The sequence below is a fragment of the Scyliorhinus torazame genome, chromosome 20 (assembly GCF_047496885.1).
Source record: "Scyliorhinus torazame isolate Kashiwa2021f chromosome 20, sScyTor2.1, whole genome shotgun sequence".
Taxonomy (NCBI): Eukaryota; Metazoa; Chordata; class Chondrichthyes; order Carcharhiniformes; family Scyliorhinidae; genus Scyliorhinus; species Scyliorhinus torazame.
In genome coordinates, this window is record NC_092726.1 from 114,701,463 (window position 1) to 114,725,251 (window position 23,789).

The window sequence follows — 23,789 nt, forward strand, 5'->3', positions numbered from 1 at the left end:
AAGATCTGTGGGAGACTAGAGGACTGGGAAATCCTTAGGGGGCAACAGAAAGCTACTAAAAAAGCTATAAAGAAGAGTAAGATAGATTATGAGAGTAAACTTGCTCAGAATATAAAAACAGATAGTAAAAGTTTCTACAAATACATAAAACAAAAAAGAGTGGCTAAGGTAAATATTGGTCCTTTAGAGGATGAGAAGGGATATTTAGTAATGGGAGATGAGGAAATGGCAGAGGAACAGAACAGGTTTTTTGGGTCGGTCTTCACAGTGGAAGACACAAATCACATGCCAGTGACTGATGGAAATGAGGCTATGACAGGTGAGGACCTTGAGGGGATTGTTATCACCAAGGTAGTGATGGGCAAGCAAATGGGGCTAAAGGTAGACAAGTCTCCTGGACCTGATGGAATGCATCCCAGAGTGCTAAAAGAGATGGCTAGGGAAATTGCAAATGCACTAGTGATAATTTACCAAAATTCACTAGACTCTGGGGTGGTCCCGGCGGATTGGAAATTAGCAAACGTGACACCACTGTTTAAAAAAGGAGGTAGGCAGAAAGCGGGTAATTATAGGCCAGTGAGCTTAACTTCGGTAGTAGGGAAGATGCTGTATTCTATCATCAAGGAAGAAATAGCGAGGCATCTGGATGGAAATTGTCCCATTGGACAGACGCAGCATGGGTTCATAAAGGGCAGGTCGTGCCTAAATAATTTAGTGGGACTTTTTGAGGACATTAACAGTGCGGTAGATAACGGGGAGCCAATGGATGTGGTATATCTGGATTTCCAGAAAGCCTTTGACAAGGTGCCACACAAAAGATTGTTGCATAAGATAAAGATGCATGGCATTAAGGGGAAAGTAGTAGCATGGATAGAGGATTGGTTAATTAATAGAAAGCAAAGAGTGGGGATTAATGGGTGTTTCTCTGGTTGGCAATCAGTAGCTAGTGGTGTCCCTCAGGGATCAGTGTTGGGCCCACAACTGTTCATAATTTACATAGATGATTTGGAGTTGGGGACCAAGGGTAATGTGTCCAAGTTTGCAGACGACACTAACATAAGTGGTAAAGCAAAAAGTGCAGAGGATACTGGAAGTCTGCAGAGGGATTTGGATAGGCTAAGTGAATGGGCTAGGGTCTGGCAGATGAAATACAATGTTGACAAATGTGAGGTTATCCATTTTGGTAGGAATAACAGCAAAATGGATTATTATTTAAATGATAAAATTTTAAAACATGCTGCTGTGCAGAGAGACCATGGTGTGCTAGTGCATGAGTCGCAAAAAGTTGGTTTTCAGGTACAACAGGTGATTAAGAAGGCAAATGGAATTTTGTCCTTCAGTGCTAGAGGGATGGAGTTTAAGACTATGGAGGTTTTGCTGCAATTGTATAAGGTGTTAGTGAGGCCACACCTGGAGTATTGTGTTCAGTTTTGGTCTCCTTACTTGAGAAAGGACGTACTGACACTGGAGGGTGTGCAGAGGAGATTCACTAGATTAATCCCAGAGCTGAAGGGGTTGGATTACGAGGAGAGGTTGAGTAGACTGGGACTGTACTCGTTGGAATTTAGAAGGATGAGGGGGGGATCTTATAGAAACATATAAGAGTATGAAGGGAATAGATAGGATAGATGCGGGCAGGTTGTTTCCACTGGCGGGTGAAAGCAGAACTAGGGGGCATCGCCTCAAAATAAGGGGAAGTAGATTTAGGACTGAGCTTAGGAGGAACTTCTTCACCCAAAGGGTTGTGAATCTATGGAATTCCTTGCCCAGTGAAGCAGTAGAGGCTCATTCATTAAATGTTTTTAAGACAAAGATAGATAGTTGTTTGAAGAATAACGGGATTAAAGGTTACGGTGTTCGGGCCGGAAAGTGGAGCTGAGTCCACAAAAGATCAGCCATGATCTCATTGAATGGTGGGGCAGGCTCGAGGGGCCATATGGCCTACTCCTGCTCCTAGTTCTTATATTCTTATAAATCCACGCAAACACGGGGAGAATTTGCAAACTCCACACGGACAGTGACCCAGAGCCGGGATCGAACCTGGGATCTCGGCGCCGTGAGGCTGCAGTGCTAACCCACTGCGCCACCGTGATGCCCCAGATATGTATATGAATTGTTGCTTAATTTGTGTTGTGACGTCGAGTCAAATGGAGCTGGAATGGACTGCAGACTAGCCCTGGTGTCCTATAAACGCAGCTAATACGACAATGTGTCCCCATATCAGCTGCAATTTCATAAATTATTTTAGTGCTAAATTTGGACACGAGGGAACGCAATCGAAAGGATATCAATCTGGCATCTCCCAGCTCACAGTCATTGATTTAATTTGTCAGAATGTGAGTGCAACACGGTGACGCCGTGGTTAGTGCTGTTGCCTCATGACGCCGAGGTCCCAGGTTCGATTCAGGCTGTGGGTCACTGTCCGTGTGGAGTTTGTATATTCGCCCCGCGTTTGCGTGGGTTTTGGCCTCACAACCGGAAGATGTGCAGAGTAGGTGGATTGCCCACGCTAAATTGTCCCTTAATTTAAAAAAATGAAATTGTACGCTAAATGAAAAAAAAAGAATTAGTCAGAAAGTTGTGCGTGGGTGGAAATAGTTCGGAAATGCAATTCTGCCCAATTTCTGTCGGAACTTCTGCATAAGGCCACGTCAATGATATTTACCAACTTTTACAGATGCACCATAGAAGGCATCCTATCTGATTGCATCACAGCCTGGTGTGCCAACTGCTCGGTCCAGGACAGTATGAAACGACGGAGAGTCGTGAACACTGCCCAATCCATCACACCAATCTGCCTCCCATCCATTCACTCCATCTATATCTCCCGCTGCCTGGGGAGAGAATCATAGAATTTACAGTTGAGAAGGCTATTCGGCCCATCGGCACCCTGCGCAAGCCCACACTTCTATGCTATCCCCGCAACCCAGTAACCCCACTGAACCTTTTTGGACACGAAGGTTTGGCATGGGCAAACCACCTAACCCGCACATCTTTGGATGGTGGGAGGAACCGGCGCGCAGGATGAACCTCACATACACACGAGAAAAACGTGCAGGCTCCGCACAGACAGTGACCCAAGCCGGGAATCGAACCTGGGACCCTGTAGATGTGAAGTAACTGTGCTAACCACTGTGCTACAGTGAAAGAGGGCAGCATTATCAAAGACCCCTCCCATCCCTCATACTCACTCTTCCAACTTCTTGCATCGGGCATGAGATACAATCATCTGAGAACTCGCACGAACAGACTCAAAAAGAGCTTCTTCCCCACTGTTACCACATTCCTAAATGACCCTCTTATGGACTGACCTCATTAGCACTACACCCTGTATGCTTCACCCGATGCCGGTGTTATGTAGTTACATTGTGCACCTTGTGTTTCCCTATTATGTATTTTCTTTTCTTTACTTTTCTTTTCAAGTACTTAATGATCTGCTCGCAGAAAAATACTTTTCACTGTACCTCGGTACACGTGGCAACAAACAAAATCCAAAACAAAATTTAGTACGACTACTGGTCAGGTACTCCCAATGCATGTTTGAGACATTCCAATGCTATATTCTATCATCCGCTGCACTGAACAGGAAACCAATATTATGATGGTCACTAACGGTTTACCGCCATATGAATCGGACAAAACAATATTATTTTTAATCCACGTAATTGAACCCGACCTCGAGCATGAATCCCACACTTACACTTGCAATTATTGTTTCCATGGCGCCTCTCTACATCCGTTGTAGCGGAAATTCTGGAAAATAAAGTCAAATATACTAAGGATTTCGAAATGTTGACCAGAACTAATGTTTATTAATTATACACATTTTTTAGAAAGGTGTGAAGTGGGCTAATTGCAGTTATTCAACATTAAACACAATAGCCCTGAGGTAGGCAAAATTTAGTGATGGGCATTCACAATTTTGCGAAGTAAATAGATATTAGAACCTTTCCTCAGCATGGAGGTTGGCGGTGGGATGCCCAGTGGCGCAGTATTTAGCACTGCTGCCTCAAATCACCCAGGGACCCAGGTTGGAGTCCGGCAGGTGTGGAGTTTACATGGCCTCCCGTATCAGCGTGGGTTTCCTCCAGGTGCTTCGTTTTACTCCCACAGTACAGGTTAGGTGGATTAACAATGCTATCATTACCCCTTTCTTTTTAGAGATGTGGAGGTTAAATGGATTGGCCATGCCAAAATTTCCCGTTCGTGTCAGGAGATGGATACATTAGATGGATTGGCCATGGTAACCTTCTTTATTCGTGTCGAAAATTATGTAGGTTAACTGGGATTACAGGGCAATGGGGATCGGGCGGATGGGTATGGGCGCGGTGGTGACCCTATCTGCTGTGCTCTTTCAGATGGTCGAGGATACGCGACGGGCTGAATGATGGGTGTCTGCTTTGTAGGGAATCTATGGATTCCACAAAGAATGAGAAAGGGAGGCATGATAATAATCACAGACGTCAACCATCAGTGAAGTAAGATGTAATTTTGTAAGTGTGAGAACCAACGTACAGTCACAGTCACAAAATATAGTTGCAGTCTTTGTAGGATGGATTCCCTGGAGGAGCAGTTTAACAAAAGAACAATGAAACGTACAGCACAGGGACAGGCCCTTCGGCAATCCAAGCCCGTGCCGACCATGCTGCCCGACTAAACTAAAATCTGCTACACTTCCTGGGTCCGTATCCCTCTATTCCCATCCAATTCATGTATTTGTCAAGATGCCACTTAAATGTCACTATCGTCCCTGCTTCCACCATCTCCTCCGGCAGCGAGTTCCAGGCACCCACTGTTTAAAAAAATTGCCTCGTACATCTCCTCTAAACCTTGCCCCTCGCACCTTAACCCTATGCCACCTAGTAATTGACCCCTCTAGCCTGGGGAAAAGCCTCTGACTATCCACTCTGTCTATACCCCTCATAATTTTGTAGACCTCTATCAGGTCTCCACTCAACCTCCGTCGTTCCAGTGAGAAGAAACCGAGTTTATTCAACCGCTCCTCATAACTAATGCCCTCCATACCAGGCAACATCCTGGTAAAGCTCTTCTGTACCCTCTCTAAAGCCTCCACATCCTTCCGTAGTGTGGCGACCAGGATTGAACACGATACGTGTTTCCCAAACATGATTGTGAATGAAAATCTGTGGTGCTGTATCTTACAAAGTGATTACAATCATTTACTAGAACGACGTGGCTCAGTCGGCAGGAACCTGGCAATATCGGTCACTGGTCCCGGATCAAATTGTGTTAACAGAGAACGGGGGAGTTGTGCATTTATCACAAATTAAATAGGACGGCCAGCATTTGAAACGAGAATTCGGGGAGTTGGTTTTCTGTTTCGAGAAACGTACACGAAACGTATGCGAAATAGCGGTGGCACAAGATGGGTCTAGTTCATTGGTTGAACAGAAAGGAAGGGATTCTTGAAGTTGATTCTAGTGTAAACTAATGTAGAGGTAAAAATAGTGCCAGTCTTTGGGAAGCGATGAATGGTGGTTGCCACCTGTCCTGAACAAATAACTGTGGGCTTTGCATAAAGTTGTGAAACTCAAAATAATATGCGTGATGTAATATCCTCACCTGACCAGGTTCTGCCTTCTTTGTCGTCCTGCCAGAATCAAAGGGGAAAAGTTGTTAACCGGGTGGCAAATAATCTTCAATCTGGGCTAATTTATCAAACGTTCAATGCCACTCGAGTTCAAAGATTTTATTTGGAATCTAGATGCAAATAATAATTTCCATAATATTCATCTGCATTATCATCATAACCATCATCATCATGATCATCATTATCAGCATCATCATAGCAAACATCATCATCAACATCATCTTCACTTTCAGCATCTTAATCTTCATAACAATCAGCATCACCATGCTGATGCGAAAAGCACCAAGTAAAAGCTCAGTTATCCACTACATGAAAAACATTGGAACCTGTGCCTACCCAAGAGCGGACCGTTTGTCAGGGAGTGAAATCTCCGTCACTGGCCTCTGTGCTCGTAAAGATAAATCTGAGTCTAAAGAATAGTGGAAATCTGAGTCGCATTCTTCTATTACATTGAGAGATTCCTAATCGTTTGGCTGGTCTAATATAGTGCTCCTTTCCTGAATCGATAAATGGTTTATTTGTCATAAACATCCAGCAGCTGACTCTTGAGACTTTGTTCAACAACTTTGACGCACCAAATCTTAAACTGAATCGGATATATTAAAAGGAAAAATTCTGCAGCTGCTGGAAATCTAAAGTAAAAAGGGAAAATGCTGAAAATGACCTCGGCGTATGGCAGCAACGGCAGAGGGAGAATCGGAATGAACACTTCCAGCCCGTATCCCGTATGGCTTCTGAACTAAATATTTGGAGACATGCGATGGGTGTTAGACTATCTTAAATGGATGGACCGGATCGAAAGTCGGGGTTAGGTGAGAGACCTGACAAAGCCAAACCTTGGCATAAAACAAAGGAAGTGTTCATGAGATGGATGTTCCACTACGAGCACTTCCTGTTACATCACATTTATGTCACTATCAGCAACTGTTTTAGTCTTTAACAGCACCATTAAGATTCCCTATGTCCTCTGTCCATCATTGCCCTCGGTCTAATCTCGCTAGCTCGAACCTATCACTGACCTATTTTCCTCACCAGCTCAATCCCCTGTTCAACAGCACAAGTCTATCTTATCTCCCCCTCGATTTAACTCTGAAGAAGAGTCACACAAACTTGAATCGTCAATTACCTTCGTCTCTACCCAAATGCTGCCAAACGTTCGGATCTATCAAGTCGGGTTTGAGAAACGAGTCTTCGATTCAAAAAATCGTGCAATCACAGAATCCTTACAGTTCAAACACTGCACCAACCATCAAAAAGAGAACCCTACTGAGGTACACTCCCCCGTCAAACCCAAATCATCCCCATAAATTAACCTGCACATTGCTGGACACAAATAGACAATTTATCATGGCCAACCAATTCAGTCTACACATCTTTTGGACACCAATGAAAAATTTAGTCAATCTACTTAACCGTCACATCTTTATGGGGGGAAATCGGAGAAGTTGGAGGACATTGGAGGGCAGCACGGTAGCATTGTGGATAGCACAATTGCTCCACAGCTCCAGGGTCCCAGGTTCGATTCCGGCTTGGGTCACTGTCTGTGCGGAGTCTGCACATCCTCCCCGTGTGTGCGTGGGTTTCCTCCGGGTGCTCCGGTTTCCTCCCACAGTCCAAAGATGTGCAGGTTAGGTGGATTGGCCATGATACTTTGCCCTTAGTGTCCAAAATTACCCTTAGTGTTGGGTGGGGTTGCTGGGTTGTGGAGATAGGGTGGAGGTGTTGACCTTGGGTAGGGTGCTCTTTCCAAGAGCCGGTGCGGACTCGATGGGCCGAATGGCCTCCTTCTGCATTGTCAATTCTATGATTCTATGATAATCTATGACACCCACCCAGCCACGGAGAGACAGAGCACGGTCCGCTCAGATAGTCTTCCAAGGCTGGAATTGAAGCCAGGTCCCTGGCGCTGAGAAACAGCATTGCTGATTAGTGTGCTACCGTGCCGCGCAACTTGCCCAGTATTAACATCATGGAGGAGCGTAACAGCTGCCCGCCAATCAACTCACGGCAAACTTGAATTACATGCTTTAAAATAATTTTAACTATGCGTTAACTTGGAAATGCAATGATAGAAACATACAAAAGAAACAAATCGCGACTACCTACAGTGTGCAAAACGGACGATGCTATCGTCGCGCTTTTTAAACTGTCGCCACTTCGACTATAATTGAGCATTGAGAACTAGAGTAAAACAGTCATAAGACCATAAGACATAGACGCAGAATTAGTCCACTCATCCCATCGACTCTGCTCCGCCATTCAATCATGGCTGATATTTTCTCACCCCCATTCTTCTACCTTCTCCCCATAAACTCTGGTCCCTTTTATCTCACCCTGACTACTCACTCCAATCCTTGATCGCTTCTGAAGAGTTGATTGCTGGGTGCAGTAACATTGGCGGATGAGATATTGGAAGAACTGGACTACAATGGGCAGTGCTGTAGCATTCTGGATAGCACAATTGCTTCAAAGCTCCAGGGTCCCAGGTTCGATTCCGTCTTGGGCACTGTCTGTGCGGAGTCTGCACATTCTCCCCGTGTGTGCGTGGGTTTCCTCCGGGTGCTCAGATTCCCTCCGACAGTCCAAAAATGTGCAGGTTAGATGGATTAGCCATGATAAATTTTCCTTAGTGCCCAAAATTGCCCTTAGTGTTGGGTGGGGTTACTGGGTTATGGGAATAGGGTGGAGGTGCTAACGTTGGGTAGGGTGCTCTTTCCAAGAGACAGTGCAGACACCCTGGGCAGAATTGCCTCCTTCTGCACTGTCAATTCTATGATAATCTATGACAATGCTGGTACTCACTTCAATCCAAATGGTCAAAGAAAAAGTGATTTGACAAAAATACGATATGTTTTAACGAAATTAGTATTGACAGCCGTTTGCTGTCCGTGACATTCATTAGATTTTGTTCTTGTCAATTCGACTGAATACCAATGCGATGGGTAGGAAATGCACAAGTGCCTCTTTGGTCCGAGTACCGAAGATGACATCTGCTATAGGCGGAGCCTGCTATTCAGTGCTGCTGTTTTCAATGAATCATTACATTGCCTAATAATTTGTTAATGGTGGAACTCGCGTTTCTGTTGTTTCCCAAGTGATGATTCAAATGTTGCAAACTATTTTAAATGTCAATATCCTGGTGTGATTCAATAATGTTCAAACTCTATTGCAGAGAGACGGCACGATTCAAAATTAGCTCACTGTGTTACCTTTTGCAACCGATTTGCTGGAGGGACACTAAATGTTTACAAGACCGCGCCACATTTTGAGAATACCAGTTTTCATGGAGTGTCAGTTGGAGTAGAATTTTCTTAAATGCCTTTGTCATCCATAATTGATGGACCTATACCTGGTCAGGCTTCAGAGCATTGGCGAGCTCTGGGAGAGGGTTTTAAGAGCTATTTTGCTACTGTTCCTGTTTTCATAGTTATTTCTGACCCCATCGTTCTGCAAAGTCTTTTTGCTGTTAAATTTCGTCATTTATTTATATATAAGTATATTCCTTTGAAGACACAAGATAATAAGACCATATAGGAGCAGAGTTCGGCCATTCGGCCCATCGAGACTGCCCGGACATTTGATCATGTCTCATGTGTTTCTCATACCCATTGTCCTGACTTTTCCTTATAACACATGATTCCTTTACTGGTCAAGAACATATCTCTGTCTTGAAAACACTCAGTGACTATTCGCACACTGCCTTGTGCAGCAATGAGTGCCGCAGATTGATCACACTCTGGCTGAAGAAAGTCCTCCTTATCTCTGTTCTAAAGGATCGTACCTTCAGTCTGAGGCTGTTCCCTCGGGTTCCAGCTCTTCCTTGTAGGAGAAACAAACCCTTCACGTCTTCTCTATCCAGGCCTCTCAGTGTTCTGCACATTTAAAAAAGATTCCCCCTCCTCATCCCTCTAAACTCCATCGAGTAAAGACTCAGAGTCGTCAACTGTTCCTCATATGATAAGCCCTTCATTGGGGTGATCATTCTTGTGAAGCTCCTCTGGACCCTCTCGCAAACCAACACATCATTTTGAACAACTCGGTACACATAATCCGTATCACATTGTGCTGCCTACCTCTCTTCACGATGAAGAAAGAAATGAGCGCCACAATCAGTAAGATGACGATCAAAGCTCCACATCCGACGGAAATCGCAAACATTTGTGCACGAACTATGCCATAGAAAAAAAAGACATGTTAAGAATTAAGTTGAATCTGCAGCATTTGCAGCAGACACGTATCATAGCAGGAGGTGTGTTTGGTGGTGCCTGGCTGATTTTGGGTTGATTTTGACAACGTTCTAATGCATGAACACTATTGCATGGGGAAACATCAGTGTGCTCCACTAATTTGAATTGGAGCCAGATATCTGGGGCGAAATTCTCCCCCAACGGCGGGATGCCCGCCGACTGGCGCCAAAGCCGGCGCAAATCAGACGGGCATCGCTCCGGCAAAAAGGTGCGGAAGTCTCCGCATCTTTGGCGGCCTAGCCCCAACATTGAGGGGCTAGGCCGACGCCGGACGGATTTCCGCCCCGCCAGCTGGCGGAAATGGCGTTTGTTGCCCCGCCAGCTGGCGCGGAAATGCGGCGCATGCGCGGGAGCGTCAGCGGCCGCTGTCAGTTTCCCAGCGCATGCGCGGGAGCGTCAGCTGCCGCTGTCAGTTTCCCGCGCATGCGCAGTGGGGAGAGTCACTTCCGCCTCCGCCATGGTGGAGGCCGTGGCGGAGGCGGAAGGGAAAGAGTGCCCCCACGGCACAGGCCCGCCCGCGGATCGGTGGGCCCCGATCGCGGGCCAGGCAACCGTGGGTGCACCCCCCGGGGCCAGATCGCCCCGCGCCCCCCCCAGGACCCCGGAGCCCGCCCGCGCCGCCTGGTCCCGCCGGTAAATACCAGGTTTGATTTACGCCGGCGGGACAGGCAATTCCTGGGCGGGACTTCGGCCCATCCGGGCCGGAGAATCCAGCGGGGGGTCCCGCCAACCGGCGCGGCCGGATTCCCGCCCCCGCCCAATCTCCGGGAGCGGAGACTTCGGCGGGGGCGGGATTCACGGCGGCCAACGGCCATTCTCCCACCCAGCCGGGGGTCGGAGAATGACGCCCCTGATCTGACAAGGTAAGGCTCAGATATAAACAAATTGTTACCGATGTGGGAATACGATACAAAAACAGAACGTGCTGGACAACCTTGGCAGGCCTGACAGCACCTGTGGATAGAGAATTGAGCTAGCATTTCGAGTCTGGATGACTCCGGAAAAGATAGAGAGAACGGCAAATAGAATGATATGTGTACCGTTTTGCGGAGGGAGCGTGGAACAGAAGGGCTGGATAGAAGACTAGAGATAGGTGGAGGTTGAAAAGTAGTCGTGGACAAAAAAACTAAGGGTATGTAAATGGAGGTGATTCGGCTAAGAAGGGTCTTGAAAATGGCACATTAATAGATCAGGATGTGTTAATGGCAGAACATAGATCAGGATGTGTTAATGGCAGTGTGTCAAAGGACAAGGAAAAGAAAAGAGATGGCCCAAGTGGGTTGGGTTGGGGGAGGGGAATAATGAAGTGAAAGTAACCTGTTAGAACTAAAAATGGGGTTTAGGTGGAGAGATTCCACAGCCTAAAGTTGTTAAACGTACTGTTGAATCCAGAGGTTGTAATGTACCTAATCGGAAGATGAGGTGCTGTTCCTCCAATCTGCGTTGTGATTCACTGAAACCTTGTAGCAGGCCAAGATTTCGCTTCCGAAAGGAAAGTCTGACGGATTAATTATTCCAGCTTTTTATTGAATTCAAATTTCAACCCTCTATCATGGTGGGATGCGAACCAGGTCATTACCATCTGTTGATGATTTATCAGTTCAGTTGTGAGATGGACCTGACCCCGGAGAATATATGAAAGTTTTTATTTCTTTGCCATTCGATTCGAATGGACGTCAGGTGAAGAATTTAATCTCTCTGTCACCTTTGCGTGTTCTGCCAGGGAGACTTTAACACTGACGTGTTAAGGACAAACAGACAGCTTCTCTGCACTCCCATGTATGTTATCATTCCTATTAAGTAGTTCGCAAAGACTGGACATAAATTGGCCAAGTGTCCAAAGTCAAGAACTGCAACACATCAGCCGGTAACTGTTTACGATTTACCAAACGCAGAACACAGGCAAGAACCAAGAAATTAAATGTATGACAATTGAGCAAAATCTCCCCAGGATATATACATTGGGTCAATAAGAAATATATGTTGTATGCGAATGAATGGAAATAAAGTTTCCATTCATCAGCATACGGATATTCTCCTCTACAACACACCCACCTCCTCAGACACACACTGTTCATATGCGCACACACGGCAACACACACATTGCTCGTTGATTGCACACATTCCGCTTTAAGCACAACATCCTCAATCACACACATTCCTCACACATACTCTTCACAAACACAATCCTCCTCACACATTCTTTTCACAAACACACAGTCCTCCTCACACTCACACCTCCTCACACTCACACCTCCCCACACGTATTCAACAGTCCTTTTACGCACACCTCCTCACACACATGTCACCCACTCACGCACCACTCCTCATGCAGTCTCGCCTCCATACGCACACTCCTCGTGGCACTCACATGCTCCTCACAGAGACACTTGCCACACACACACTCATCCTCACACTCACACTCCTCCTCACGTACATACTCTTCCTTAAACACACACTCCTCCTCACACACACGCACTCCTCACATACACACTCCTCACACCCAAACTCCTCTTCACTGACGCACACTCTTCCTTGCACACACTTCTCCTCACACACACACGCACTCCTCACACCCACACTCCTCTTCACTGACGCACACTCTTCCTTGCACACACTCCTCCTCACACGCACGCACTCGTGACGTACACACTTCTCACAGACAAACACGCTTCTCACACACACTACTCTCAAACACATGCTCCTCCTCACACACGCACTCATCACATACTCATCCTCACGCACACTTCCCTCCTCACACAGATTCACCACTCCTCATGCATACTCTCCACCATACACATACATCCTCCTCCTCACAGAGACACTTGGCACAAATACACACCCCTCCCTACACACAAACGTTTCTCCTCACACACACTCTGCTCCTCACACATACTCCTCAAACACATCCTCTTCACACACACACTCTTCTTCATAGGCACTCCTCCTCAGGCATGCACTTCTCACAGACGCACACTCTCCACAAACACACAATCCCGAGTCACACATCCGCACCTCCTAACATAAACACTCCTCGTCACACGAACAGCTCAAAGACGCAGACACCCCTCACTCAGACACGCGTATCTCACATACATGGTCTTCACTCGCACACACTCCTCTTCACGCGCCGAACACTGCTCCTCATAGACACACACACATTTCTCTCACACACCCCTCCTCAGACTCACGCCTCGTTACATCACGCTCACAGACACTCGTTCTCACACACAGACACTTACACTCACACAGACCGTCCTCCTCTCAATCACACACACACACACTCCTACCGCACCCACAGTCCTCGCACACACGAACACGGTCCTCCTCTCACGCACCCGCACTCCTGACACACATACATCCATCTCCACACACGCAGATTCCTGCTCATATAAAAACCTTGTTGTAATCGGCGTCCGTCCTGACATTTCGCAACAATCTCGACATATTCACTGAATGAAGAATTCTTACGACCTTGTGGAACGTCTGTTTCATATTGGCAGCTGTAATTTCCTGTGGAATTATTTTCCAAAGTATTGATGGTAAATATCACATTCGATACGTTGACATTACGAGTCTGAACACATGTTCTGTCCTTTACATAAGTGAAATGTTCCACCTGTGGGGCGGATTTCACCTTGGCAGGAAATATGAACATCTGCAGTGTTCGCCTTTTCACCAGACTCTGGGACCTTTTTAATGGACGGTGGCGAGAGTTCATCTGTAACACACAGAAACATTCACGAAAATTGTGAAACAGAAGACGAGGTATGTCGCGCGAGAGACATAAGTAAAAAGAAACAAATTAATTTGTTTGATTCCCCAAAAAATAATATTACGTTTTCGTAATGCTGAACAAATATAGCCAATTGACAAGACTTTAATTATTGACATCTCACTTTGCGTCTGCACTTGAATTGAACTCACCTGCTTTCGAAAAGTGTAATTGGCTATGCGATCATGCACATCTCCCAACAATGTATTCAGCCATCAACCTCTCATGGCACTAAATTGTAACCATCCTTCTCCTGAAGGTTGACGCTGGTCTCTCTGGTTGCTATCGCCTAATATCAAATTTAATATGCCTGAGAAACATCACGGATCGTGCCTGCTCTCTTATATTTCATATTAGTCTTTTCCTCCACAACTGCTCTTCAAATCCCCTCCTTTGAATCTCAGATTTAACGCGCATTTGGTTCAGCTTAAACATTTTTTAATGTACATCACTTAAATTGAAATCGGTTAAATTTCAACGGTGTTTTCGTTTGTTCAGGTGACGTCTGCTGTCTGTGCTTTGGCCAGAATTTTTTGACAGTCCCTAATTGGACGGAAAGGTTTTGATATGTGTAAAAACATTATATCGGTATTAATTTGAAATTAATTTTAAAAAATTTAATTATCCCAGAAGTGCTGAAGGGGTTACGACTTCTTTATCAATCTGTGTTCCACATACACGCTGTTTAGCCGAAGCTGCAAACTGTAAGAAGGCACCCACAAGGAACTAACCAGATGTTAACTCCCAAGGCCTGTGTACCAATGTGGTTCAGTCCACCATTTGCTCTGGTTCCAGGGAGTCTGCCGATAATGACAGGGAGCTGCCGCTAGATTATATCGATAACTCGAGAGGTGCCAGTGTACAGCAGGGAGGAAGATGATTGAAGACTGCACACCAGATATTGCACCACTGATATCAATAATTGCAAGACAAGATACATTGTGTGGAGTTCTGCGATGCGCATTGTATGAGGGATGTGACAGCACTGGAAAGGGTCCACATGATGATGCCCGTACTGGAGTGTTTCGGTTATCATAGAATCATAATGTCATAGAACTTACAGTACAGAAGAAGGTCGTTCGACCCAGCCAGTCTGCACCGGCCATTAGAAAGAGCCCTACCGCAAACCCACATCTCCACCCTATCCCTGTAACACAGTAACCCCACCAAACCTTTTTTATAAACTACGGGCAATTTAGCATAGTCAATCCAGCAAACCTCCACATTTTTGGACTGTTGGAGGAAACCGGAGCACCCGGAGGAAAACCATGCACACACGGGGAGAACGTGCAAACACCGCACAGACAGTGACCCAAGCCGGCAATTCAACTTAGGTCCCCTTCACTGTGAGGCAACTGTGCTAGCAACTGTGCTACAATGCCGACAAGCGATGCTGATTCATGGTCATCATTCCATCTATAATTCCAGATTTTTATTGAATTCAATTGAACCATGTGCAGTGGTGGGAATCGATTCTAGGCCCCGAGTGCATTACACTGGGTCGCTGCATTAGTAACCAAGAGACGATACCACTTGGCAACCGCAGCCTATTAGTCTGTATGCCAGCTCTCAAATTCGGGTTCTCAGTTATACATCTGTTCCGTCTGTTGTAGTTGTTCAACTGGAATATAACTAGTTAAGGCGCCAAAAGTGACCCTGTGATACTCAACTAGTTATAATTTACGAACCGGATGAAAAGCTCTGCATCTGCAGAATACAATGTGGGCATCGATATGTAGGAGAGAGTGTACTGCAAACATTTGGGAACGCCTGCAGTTACACCATTTGATTGGAGAAATTGAATTGTTCAATTTCACACTATGGAATTGCAATGTGTGAGAGATAGTACAAGGACAGACCGTGTCTCTGAGAAGGCAGTTTTCAGCCGAGAAAAAAGGCCCATTCTACAAAGTGTAACTAGGTGCCATTGTGATGGCCCCAGTCAGACTGCTGATAGGAAATGTAATTGAGATGATTTAATGGCTAAACTCAGGTATACGATCACCAATATCACTCAAGGGAAAGATAGCATGCGTGACTTTGGAATGATTGCATAGCTTAACTAAGCAAGCGTGCCTTCAATGTGATCGGGTAAGCATTCTTATATACTATGTATGATGTTACCCGAATCGATAGTCAAGGTTGGATAGCTATAACTAGTAATAAATGACTGGTATATGCTAATTTCCTGCAATGAAATCTCAAAAGTATAACTGTCTGGACCATTCTTGAATCTGGTCCTTTTTGTGTCCGGATATAACTGTTGAGAGCCCTCGCTATAGCCTGTGAATAAAGACCAGTTTTTAACTCCATTACTCCGTCTAGTTTCTCAGGTGAAGTGCACGACAGTCAAATAGCTGTATACTTTTTCCCTTAAGAGCACCTCTACTTTCATGTTGCTTCACAGCGCCAGGATCCCAGGTTCAATTCCCGCTTGGGTCACTGTATGTGCGGAGTCTACACGTTCTCCCCGTGTCTGCGTGGATTTCCTCCGGGTGCTCCGGTTTCCTCCCAAAAGACGTGCTTGTTAGGTGAATTGGACATTCTGAATGTTTCCTCTGTGTACCCGAACAGGCGCCGTGGGGATTTTCACAGTAACGTCATTGCAGTGTTAATATAAGCCTACCTGTGGCAATAATAGATTATTATTCTTATTTTAGCAAACAAATCCACTTTAACTCTATAATTGTACCATCAACAATTTGACCTCTTGCTCGAGGAAACAGGACGCAGGTCGGGATCGAGGAAGCAGGTCGCATGTCCGATCGCTCCCTCCCGCGATGGGCAAACAAACCTTTTGAACGGACTTTTGCGGGGCATGGCGACCTGGTTAGGTTGAGGCGACGAGAGGGAAGAGGCTCCCCCCCCCCCCCAACTCACCCCCCCCCCCCCCACCCAGGGGCAGCTGGATCAGAAATGTCCGAGTGGAGCGGCAGGGCTCGAAGCGGGAGCAGCGGGGACCCCGGGCCAGGCGGCGAAACATGGCGGACGGAGGGACCAGGGAGCGGAGGCTCACTGGCCAAGGGAGCAGCAGGTGGAGTTTTTAAAGAACTGCTTCGCTGAATTGAAGAGGGACACGTTGGACCCGATGAGGGCGGTAATGGACCGAATGGTCGATGCGCAGGTGGCCCAGGAGAAGGCGCTCAGGGAGGTCGAGTTGAAGCTCTCCAGCCAGGAGGACATGGTGGCGGAGCTGGAGCACGACGGGGAAGAGCTGAATGCCCGCCAGAGGAGGATGCAGGAGCAGCTTGAAGAGCTGGGGAACAGAGCCAGGGGCAGAATATGAGGATCGTTGGCAACCCAGAGGGCTGCGAAGGGTCGCATATGGGTGCATACGTGAAAGGTATGCTCGAAGCGCTGATGGGGCCGGGGGCCTCCCCCCGACCACTGGAGTTGGATGGGGCGAATAGAGTCCGGGCAAGGGCAAGGAGGTCCAGGACGAGGGACCGACCTTGTGGTCCACTTTCACCTGATTGCTGACAGGGAACACTGCGATGGGCCAAGGCGAAGAGAAGCAGCAGATGGGAGAACTGCGAGGTGCGCATCTACCAGGACTTGGGAACGGAGCTGGCCAAGTGGAGTGCAGGATTCGTCAATGTAAAGACAGCGGTCTACAAAAAGGAGGTGAGGTTTGCAATGCTGTATCCTGCGAAGCTTTGGGTTACGTTTCAGGAACTCCACTACTACTTTGAGACACCAGAACAGGTTTGGACTTGTATTAAAGAAAACAAGCTGGACTTGAACTAAAGGGCACTTCGTTTCCTCAGTGCTGTACAGTGACGGTGGTTTGTTAACCTAATTTGCTCTGACTAGCTGCGGACTTTTATTAAAAGAAGAAGCTGGACTTGAACTAAAGGACTCTGCGGGCTCAGCTTTTGTGTGGCGGCGGTTTGTTAAATTATCCAGTACTGTAATGTTCTATCCAATATTGTTTTCATCCGGGATGGAGAGCTGGAGCTGGAGGGCGCATTTTGTAGGATGTTTTTGGGGTATAGCATCGAGGGGGGTTGGGGGGGGGAGGCTAGAGGAGGCCCTGCGCTTGGTACCTTTTGGCGGGATATCGGGTCTTCGGAGAGGGGGATGGGTTTGGGGCTGGTTAGGGACTTGAAAGGGCATTGTGAGATACAATCAGGTTAATGGGTCCTTGTTATGTGGGGGGAGGGCCCGAGAGCTCAGGTGGGAGGCAAACAGGCGCCAAGGGCAGGGGTCAGCGTAGCTTGCGTAGGCCAGGGGGCCCCAGGGAGAGTAGGAGGAGGGACGGGCTCGGGCCAAGCGCAGGGTTGTCCGGGCAGCTCAGGCCTCGGGGAGGGGGGGGGGGGGTAGGGGAGTTTTTTTTTGTGGGCTGGGTGGGGCAGCCGGGAAGGAGAGCAGAGAATACTTAAGTGGGCAAGGGAGGGGTGTCTAGGGATCCTCCGGGGGAGAAGGTCGCTGGCAGACTCGCTGATAACAGCGCAGGGAACCGACAGCAGTGGCAGCTGAGGGAGGGGGGGGGGAGGGACGTTTAGAGCCACGTTAGTTTAGTTGAACACGTGGGGCAGAGCAAACAGAGCTGACAGGGGACGTGCTTTAATAACACGTTTATTCTTTCCCACTGTTTGTTTTCACTATGTTAAGGGTCTTTGCAGAGGGCCTTTTCTCTCTGGAAATGTTACAAAATTTGTTTTAAATAACAATTTCAAAGCCCCCCCCCCCCCCCTCCAAAACCAATTCGATCTCCTATTTTCTTTAGTCATCTTCAATGTGGACCTCGCCCAGTCACTCTGAAAAATCAAACGGATTATACCTACAGGTTCTCCTGTATCGGCCCCCCTATTACCTACTCAACGATCTTCAATAAACTGTTAAACCTGATATACGTTCCACATGGCATGTTGGCACTTCGGGTTCTATGGTCGCTTCCTAATGATGCTGCTACAATCTACTCGACGATGGATTATAACAAAATTCCGAACATGGATGCGAGACAATCTGTCCTGTATTTTTCTGTTACACTCATTCCTGACTGCAAAAGCTAGCTTTTGCTATTCTGTAACCCGCTAGACCCTGTTTCGGAACACAGTAATATTGCAAGTTATAACCGAAGCCCCGCTGTCTTCTTACTCAACTCTGTCAAAACAATAGCCGAGGGTGCAGCCATTAGTTCCTGTGGCATTGTCAGACTTTATATACACACCTTAACCCAGAACCTCTTCCCTGTTGTAGGTGATTGTTTTCAGAATTTCACATACTTTAACTACCTGCAGAATTTGCAAGATGTCTTTGTTACGAATGTAGGGAGACAGATAACATAAACAGTTTCAACGTTTACGCAATTTCTTTCTATTTCAGGATCTACTCATATTTGGAAGCAAATGGACGTATTAGCGAGAGGCAGCATGGTTTTGTGAAGGGGAGGTCGTGTCTCACTAACTTGATAGAGTATTTTGAAGATGTCACAAAGATGATTGATGCAGGTAGGGCGCTGGATGTTGTCTATATGGACTTCAGTAAGGCCTTTGACAAGGTCTCTCATGGCAGACTCGTACAAAAAGTGAAGTCACGCGGGATGAGGGGTGAGTTGGCAAGATAGATACAGAACTGGCTAGGTCATAGAACAGTACGAAGTCTTACAACACCAGGTTAAAGTCCAACAGGTTTGTTTCGATGTCACTAGCTTTCGGAGCGCTGCTCCTTCCTCAGGTGAATGAAGAGGTCTGTTCCAGAAACACATATATAGAAAAATTCAAAGATGCCAAACAATGCTAGGAATGCGACCATTAGCATAACCCAACAGAGACCTGCTAATGGTGTTGTAAGACTTCGTACTGTGCTCACCCCAGTCCAACGCCGGCATCTCCACATCATAGGTCATAGAAGGCAGAGAGTAGCAATGGAAGTGTTCTTTTCTGATTGGAGGGCTGTGACTAGTGGTATTCCGCAGGGATCAGTGCTGGGACCTTTGCTGTTCGTAGTGTCTATAAATGATTTGGAGGAAAATGTAACTCGTCTGATCTGTAATTTTGCAGTCGACAGAAAGTTTGGTGGAATTGCGGATAGCGATGAGGACTGTCAGAGGATACAGTAGGGTTTCGATCGTTTGGAGACTTGGACGGAGAGATAGCAGATGGAGTTTAATCCGGACAAATGTGAGTTAATGCATTTTGGAAGGTCTAATGCGGGTAGGGAATATACATAGGACATAGGACATAGAACATTACAGCGCAGTACATGCCCTTAGGCCCTCGATGTTGCGCCGACCCGTGAAACCACTCTAAAGCCCATCAACACTATACCCTTATTGTCCATATGTCCATATAGTGAATGGTAGAACCCTAAAGAGTATTGACAGTCAGAGAGATCTAGCTTTACAGGTCCACAGGTCACTGAAAGGGGCAACAGAGATGGAGAAGGCAGTCAAGAAGGCATACGGCATGCTTGCCTTCATTGGCCGGGGCATTGAGTATAAGAATTGGCAAGTCATGTTGCAGATGTATAAAAACGTAGCTAGGCCACACTTGGAGCATAGTATTCAATTCTGGTCGCCACACTACCAGAAGGATGTGGAGGCTTTAGAGAGGGTGCAGAAGCGATTTAGCAGGATATTGCCTGGTATGGAGTGCATCAGCTATGAAGAGCGGTTGAATAAACTCGGTTTGTTCTCACAAGAACGACGGGGGTTGAGGGGCGACCTGATAGAGGTCTGCAAAATTAGGAGGGGCAGAGACAGAGTGGATAGTCAGAGGCTTTTTCCCAGGGTATAGGTGTCAATTGCTTGGGAGCATAGGTTTAAGGTGAGAGGGGCAAGGTTTAGAGGAGATGTACGAGGCAATTGTTTTCATACAGGGTAGCGGGTGCCTGGAACTCGCTGCCGGAGGAGGTGGTGGAAGTAGGGACAATAATGACATTTAAGGGACATCTTGACAAAGGCATGAATAGGATGGGAATGGAGGGATACGGGCCCAGGAAGTGTAGAACATTTTAATTTTGACGGGAAGCATATTCGGCACAGGCTTGGAGGGCCGATGGGCCTGTTCCTGTGCTTTTTCTTTCTTTGTTCTTTATTCTTTGTTCTATCTTGCTTTCTCGCCAATTTCGCCCCTTTATGACTTATTGAGTTATTTTGGTTACGTCTAGACAGTTGACCAATCCTTATTTCTTCCAGTGTTCTGCACAAATTTGTTTACTGTGTATCTTAATGTAGTGCTTTCAATTTGCTATGATTTGCCTAACAAGCAACTTGCAGAATGGAAATTGTCTGCTCCTAATCTTCCTGCAGCTCAACATTCGAGGTCGGGCAGAATGTGTGTTTCGTATCACCGTTTGACATCAAGAATATGTTGTCCTGGGAAAATACAATCCGAATTTGCCAACAAAACAGACAGGTGTATACACTGCATTATTAGTTGTATAATCGACAAATTTAGAGACTGTATGAGCAACTTAACTTTCATCATATCGATTGAAAACAATAGAATTCGATTAGGAACATCAGTAGAAGGATGTCCTCGAGGAATGAAGACGGTAGTGCCATTAGCCGTTGGCGTTAAGCAAGCTCCTATTCGCGTTTGTTGGCAATGCAGAAACACCAAATTGCACTCTGTGTTTTCGAAGATGCACCGTAGGAAATTAAACACAACTATGTGAAACAGCCACTCTGTGTTAACTGGGTTTTGATCACGTCCGCTCACCCGCACTGCACACACTTCCCTTTCTGTATGGAGCTACCTCAGTCTACAAAACAGGCAGAAAAAATACATAATTCATATCGCAGCGTGGAAATGAAATGCTCCACACCTCTCTATAAACTAGTGGAATTGGATGGCAATTTTCTTAAAACATATATCAGGTATTACACAAAAGGCTACTTAAAAACGTAAGAACCCATGGCTTGGCGTTGTATTTTAGCATGGATAGAGGATTTGGTAACTGATGCAACATTGGATTAAGAGGAGAATTTTCAGGACGGCAACATGGAACTAATGGAGTGCGGCGGGGACCCATGGTGGGCCCACAATTATTTACAATATATATTAATTATTTGGAAGAAGAAACTGAATGTGCTATTACCACATCTGCAGATAATGGTGAGGATGTGGCAAAATGTCTACAGCGGGATTTACACAGAGTTGGTGAGTGAGGAAGCATATGGCACATGGAATATAATGGAGGGAAATGTGAACGTACGCACTTTGGTAGGAGGAATAAACAAGTTGAATATGATTTAAATGGAGAAAGACTGCGGAAAGCTGCAATACAAATGGATTAATCACAAATTTCATATACATGTTCAGAATGTCATGGGGAAGGCAATTGAAATGTTGACTTTCGTTTCAAAGTAAACGCAATATAAAATAGGGATGACTTGCTAAACTATACAAGGCACAAATTAGACCACGCCTGGAACACAGTGATGAGTTTGGAACCCGGAATCGAAGAACAGAGATACCATCATGGTACGCAGTCCAGGGAAGGTTGATCCCTGTCATGGACGTATTTTCTTATGAGGGGAGTTTGAGTAGGTTGGAAGCGTACTATTGAAGTTTAGAAGAAGGAATCAATCTTAGTGAGACATGAAGGCTTCCCAATTGAGTGGGCTTGTTGACAGAGTAGATGCTGAGAGGGGAAAGCCTAGTGCCAGACAGCATCATCTCAGAAAACGTCTACTAAAGCCAGATGACGAAGTATTTCTTCTCTCAGAGGGGATGCAATCTGTGGAATTATTTACTGGACTGAGTTATAGAGACGGCTTGGTAAGTATGTTCAAGGCTGAGATAGGTGCATTGTCAATCAGTGAGGGGATGGAGGGCGATGGGAATGAGGTGGCAAAGTGGATTTGCTGATTATCGTATTATTAATAATAATACTACTAATTATATATATATTTTAATTTAGAGTACCCAATTCATTTTTTTACAATGAAGAGGCAATTTAGCATGATCAATCCACCTAACCAGCACATCTTTGTGTTGTGGGGCGAAGCTCACGCAAACACGGGGAGAATTTGCAAACTCCACACGGACAGTGATCCAGAGCCGGGATCGAACCTGGGACTTCGGCGCCGTGAGGCAACAGCACTAAACCACTGCGCCACCGTGCTACCCACTAATAATAATAATAATCGCTTTCTGTCACAAGTATGATTCAATGAAGTTACTGTGAAAATCCCCTAGGGGATATTTGGGGCGGGATGATCCGTGTTCTGATGCGGCGCGCTCTCGTCGTCAGCAGCATCCTCCGTCCCGGCAGCTGGCCAATGGGGGACTGGATTTTCTGCACGCTGCGCCCCGACCCGCCAGCGGGATTCTCCGTTATGCGCGGCCAAAACGGAGAATCAAGCCCGCGGAGAAGCCAGCCTCCCATGTTAGGCACCCACACACCGCTGGGAAATCCGCTGTTGTGAATGTGCTGCTGGCGAAGTGAAGGATCACGCCGCTGGAGAATCCAGCCCCATTTTCTGAATGAATGCCAAAGTATTCTCAATGGGACGAATGACCTTCTTCTGTTGTTGCCCCTGATGGCCTGTTTGTGCACCTCTTAAAGCAGCAAAGACACTGATACCTCTTCGCAAAGTACCGAAATATTCCTGGATCAACCTTGATCTGTGGCTGCATTCTCCATTCATGTGATGAAGTGTTGATGCCGGGGCAGGTTAATTGAAGTTCCACAGCATCAAAACTGGTGCCGCACCAGCACTTATTCAGGGACCATTAAAGGGCCAACACTGCGCCCCGTGTAACACGATCGATTGCAATTGAAAAATTGAATTCGCCGGAGTCGGAATTGACACTAGAGAGGCTGAAGCGCTACAGCCACATATTCGCGCTCCACTCCCCAGACACACTTGCCCCAGCCAAGGAGATGGCACTGTTTCCGCTGGAGTGCGGTCATTCCGTAGATGGATTGGCTGGGCCCAGAGGGTCCCTTGAAGTGATGGCCTGTGGGGAGGGGGGGGGGGGAAACAAACGAATCGTGGTGCCATGTTCAAACTGGGCAGTCAGAGGCGTGCACAGCCGCATGGTCGCTGGGCAGGCTGTGGGAATGGTGTTCCGTGTCCATCCACCCTTACCCCATGGCCCACATCGTGGCCGCCCCCTTCTCCACTTACCCTGGAAGAAGCCCCCTGGCCAGTGGTAAAACTGCCAGCCCACTTTCGCGATGTTGGCCCCTCCCATAACCC

At 46.6% G+C, this 23,789-nt stretch overlaps 1 long non-coding RNA gene across 1 annotated transcript; it reads right to left on the reverse strand.

The window, feature by feature from the left end:
- Window positions 1-9,683: 9,683 nt before the first annotated feature.
- On the reverse strand, window positions 9,684-13,446 carry LOC140396767 (uncharacterized). Its single transcript, XR_011936633.1, has 2 exons — window positions 13,258-13,446; window positions 9,684-9,780 (listed from the first exon to the last, which is right to left on the reverse strand). It is a non-coding gene; the product is annotated as an uncharacterized lncRNA (long non-coding RNA).
- Window positions 13,447-23,789: the final 10,343 nt, after the last annotated feature.